Source organism: Chaetura pelagica, unplaced genomic scaffold, assembly GCF_000747805.2.
Source record: "Chaetura pelagica isolate M959 unplaced genomic scaffold, ChaPel_1.0 scaffold488, whole genome shotgun sequence".
In the NCBI taxonomy this organism is placed as follows: Eukaryota; Metazoa; Chordata; class Aves; order Apodiformes; family Apodidae; genus Chaetura; species Chaetura pelagica.
The window spans coordinates 93,646-98,464 of record NW_009954235.1 but is presented as its reverse complement, the minus strand read 5'-3'; positions in this window follow the sequence as shown (position 1 = coordinate 98,464).

Sequence of the window (4,819 nt, the reverse complement as noted above, 5' to 3'; positions counted from 1 at the left end):
GTATCATAGTGTTAACAGTACTGTTCGGCTGTTGCAATATATTCTGCATAAAAGTGTCCCCTTCACCTCATTGTCTATATGCTCAAAACCATTGAAGCAGTATTTGAGTTGAAAAGAGTTTGTATATATTTAAACTAATAACTTTTATACTCTTTGTTATGTGTTTGTATTGTATCTAGTGGAAAAATTGGGATTTTCTGTTTTCTTTTTGTTTTTTTGTTTTTTTTCTAGTAAGTTTCTTTACAGCAGAGTTCTGAATGCTGGGGCAGTTCCTTGGGTTCTCTTAACCTGTGTCTTGTTTGGATGCTTCTCAAGGGAAGTTCAGCTCATGGAAGTGCATCAAGGTAGCACTTGGAGAGGAGTGGGGAGGGGAAGTAAGCTAAGGAGAGATTTTAAATTCTAAGAACTTTTGCTTCTAAATGTCTAGGGAAGCTTTTAAACTTTCTCTTTCAAAATACATCTTAAAAAATAATAATAAAAAAGTACCACTGCTCGTGTAAAATGCAGTGCTGGTTTTAGGTGGTGACACCAGAATAGGTGCAGACCCCCTAGAATGATAAAGTACTTCTGCAAAGTACAATTGCACAACTCTATGTATCATGAAATGATTTTTTTAGTCCATCAGGTGCTTGTGATCAAAGCTGAAATTGTTAAAAAAGGGCTGGGCTGCTCTGGGTTTATCAGATAAACTGTAATTAGAGGAATAGGTTTATAATGATGTTTTTGTCACGTAATTTATTAAACATTCTCTAGAAGCGAGTACACAGCGTTACCTATTTTCCTTTGTTTCTGGTTATTAAAAGAAAATAGTGAACCCTTGCTACAGAGGTTATAATTTCCCAGCCCGGTATGCTAATGCCAAATGTTCTGGTGCTCAGTGTCAGGCACAGCCACAACTGTGGAGAAGCAAACACCAGCCTGTGTGAGTGGAGCTGAGGCTCTCAGCTTCAGCACAGCCCCTGACGCTGGTTCTGCCATTTCCAACACCTCTCCAGGATCACTGGTTACGCTTTCACCACGTCCAAAATGGTACCATGCTGTCCCTTTCATATAGAGTTCTCTGTGAGAGTTATATTTTTTATTTGTTTTTGCATTTTATACCTTGTATGTATCCCTAAAAAAGCAACTTTTGTACTTTTTTTTAGAACAATTGTGTATATATAGATAGCTGCATGATACACAGTAGTAATTGTTCCGTTCCTTACAAGTCTTGCTGCTGTCAGATGTTACTATACACTATGTCCATCACAACTGTATTAAACACATTTCATATGTAAATAAATGTGGAGCATTTTGCCCCTAAAGATTTGTGAGATTCTGTTATTTATCATTAAATTTGAACAGTTTTAAAAATGGAAGTGTTTGAAAAAGTATGGATCCTCCTCAGCCACCTCTGTAAAACTTGTCAGTCACTCTGGCAATGGTGTATGGGGTACGTTGGGCCTGCTTTTTCTCTTCATCCTCTTCCTTAATTTGGTTCGTTGGTAAATGCTTGTTACCCCATTTATCTTCCTGGCATACTGAGTGGTGATGAGGTACTTCTCCATCGTAGAAGATGCAGCTGGCACCACAGGATCTTAGCGTGTGATGTGCACTGGCCACCCCTGCCCTTTCCATTCAGTGTATACCTCTTGAACACTTGTTTGTTGATGTGCACTGTCACCTGTACAACAACAGAGTTATCACTATGCAGAATGGTGTTTTGTACACAGTGAACAGATAATAAAAGTTACATTTTCACAGCCATTATTAATACTTCTGTTTATTTTCCCTTTCCAATGTCTTGTACCCGCAAGGGATGCTGTGAACCAGTAACCAGGCCATTGCTGGTGCTGCCACTGGAAGCTGCTTGACGAGATGTGCAGGCTGTTGGGCATGGTGAGGCAGGTCTGGGTGGGCTCAGCTCCTGCCCAGTCCCACCAGCTGTTGCCCCAACAGCCACCACTGTGGGCTCTGTTCAGCTGCTGTGGGAAGGTGGAGTTACCTCTCCTTCTGGTGATCTCTTGAAGGGTTTATGGGTCGTGAACTGCCCCATAATCTCTGGGCACATTCCTGTGTCACAGCTTGCACACACTTGGTGTTTTCCTGCAGGTCAATGATTCATTTTCACAGGCAGAAATCCACTTCCTCTGGGGAAGGAGCCCTTTGAGGACTATGGCTTCTTCCAAATAAGTACTAGACCAGGGGCAGGAGGGAGATTTAGTGGGACAACTAATACTATGATGTTTCTCACACAGTATTTCTTGTCTTGTTCTCCAGCTCCTCCAAATGTTGGTGCTTTTCCTTCTATATCTTCTAAGTAGTTCAAGATTCCAAGGTACCAGTAATTAAAAAGGCCTGTTGGGTACCTCTCTTGTCTTTCCAGGAGAGATTGCCAGTGTTCAAGCATTACTCCAGGAGTGATGCTTCTGCTGGTTCCCTTTTGAGATTCTTCTGCTTGGCAGCTGGTCTTGACCAAGCAGAGATTTCCTGGCAATGACCAACCTGTTTGTTTATTGCTATTTACTTAATCTTGGGCAAAGAAAGTTTAACATTTTGCTTGGCTGATCTTTTCAGGAGTCACGGCTCTTTTGGAGCTCGGACCCCTGGGTTTTTTGTGGTCCTCAGTGTGCTGGTCTCATTGTCCTGCCCACCCAGCTCTCAGGCACCTTCCAGCCTGCATTGGGTATGTGCAGCTGCAGGTCTGCCAGCTCTTCCTAGCAAGAAATTGATTTCCTGAAGACCAGGAGGTGAACAGCACATTGTACAGCAACGTGAGACACCAGGGAAAAGGCAGAGAGCTCAGTTTGCATGCCTGGTGAAACAATTGTAAACTATAAAGAAAATGTTTAAGCCTGTTATTATGTGAGATCTGACATTGTTTGGTTTTACTTAATGTTGTGACACTGACAGTCAATGACAATGATGACATGAATACTCCTCTTTTCTATACCTTCTTTCCTCTGAAGATTTAACAATAATGGATTAAACCTCATAAAAACGTCTCTGTGAGTTAGGAAAGGGGTCATTTAGCCTTCACTGTTTTGCAGCCACTCTTCTGATTGAACACAGAGATACTTAACATTGCACATCAAGTCTAGCAAGCAGATTAGAACTGAAATGCTAATTAAGGCTTCGGGGAGTATTTAGGCAGGCAGAAAGAGACGTAAGTGTCAGGGTGGGGTTAATGTGAGGCTGTTCACTCTATTTCCCCTGTGCAAAGACAGTGATTGCTTATCTCTGTAAAGGCAGTGCCTGACGGGGGGAGGGGGGGGTGGGGATGTATAGAGATCTATGTATTTCTATCTCCTCATCTTCTGTGCCTTCCCATTCAATCCCTTCTGCTCCTCAGTAAGGTGGGGAGCTCACTAAGACCTCTCCCCAAGTATCCAGCTATAGAGAAACTGCCTGACCAGGACTGTAACCAACCTGTAGTGACTATTCAACTGGAGCTAGGCAGGGAAAGGCTTACTCGGGCTGTCCTCAGGGCTGTACACACCTGGGGTCTTTGGGAAGTGGCACAGAATCATGTTGATGAGGCTGTAATATGTGGGGGGGGAATACAAAACCATGTATAAACCACCAGGAAAGTTTTGAATACATCTTCATGAAGACAAACACTCACTTATGAGCGGGAAAGCAACAGCAAATGACAGCATGGGAGTTATAGCCCAGCAAGGCAGCACAGAAACGCCCCTCGTATTGTGCTCAGGGCCCTGTGGAGACACTTCCCAAATGTTCCATTTCCAAACACAAAAATGTCCTTGGGAGAGGCGGTGAGAGTGGCCAGGAGGAACAAGGAGCCCCAGCTCAGCCAGAGCCACCTCCTGCTACACAATCACAGGCAGCAGAACACGGGGCTCCCTGCTGCAGAGCCCCACGGCCGGGCATCCCCCAGCCAACCACAGGGACCTGCAGGTGCCAGGCCCTCCTGGGGCCCTGAGCCACGTGTGCGGAGGACAACAAAGGATGGCAGGAAAGAACGTGCTGACCACGACCACAGCTGCTACACTTCTACACTTGTGTAGGTTATTTTTTAATTTCGGGGGGGCATTTACAGATGCACAACTTGACCTGCCAAAGGCGCAAAAGTTCTCAGTTCTTAACCTCTGAGTCTCTGTGGGGAATTCATCGCGCTGGGTCTATTTAGCTTTAAAAGGATTTTTATATAACTCTGACCTTTTAATTCTGTTAATATTACCTTTCTCAGTACACCAAGCATACACACGCAGCTGCCAGGCTAATAATGGGACAAAGAAAAGCCTGTTTCATTTTAAAACCTTTCTCAAATATTAGGGCAGTTCAGCAGTCAATTCTTCGTATTTGAATTTCAGATTATGACTAAAAGGTTATCTGTCTAGGTGCCCGGAAGGACAGAGGGTGGGTAATGGGAGTGAAAAGAGAAATAAGTACAGAACATGGCAAACAGTGAGCAGGAGCACACCCACCCACGTCCCTGGGCTTCGCTCTCCAGCTGGGCCCTGTGGCCATCCAGAAGCAACATGAAGAAGGAGCATTTTTTGTGTCCTCCCTGAGCAATTCCTCCCTTTCAAAAAACTGCATTTTCTCCTCAACAGTGACTGTACAACAACTGGTTTTAATGTCATTTCTTTCACAGCTGGAAAACAGATCGCTTTGCTCCCTGGGGGCCAAATGGTCCAAATGGGTGGGCAGGGCAGTGAGACACCTCACAGTGCGGCCCTGTGGCAAGGACAGGAGCGTGTGAGCTGCCTGCAGGACAGGGCCACCGTGTCCCCGCAGGACAGCCCTGCCCAGCAGCCCCTGCCGGCCCTGGCAGGCCCGGGCAGGGCGCGGGGGCCGGAGACCAGCCCTCCCTCCC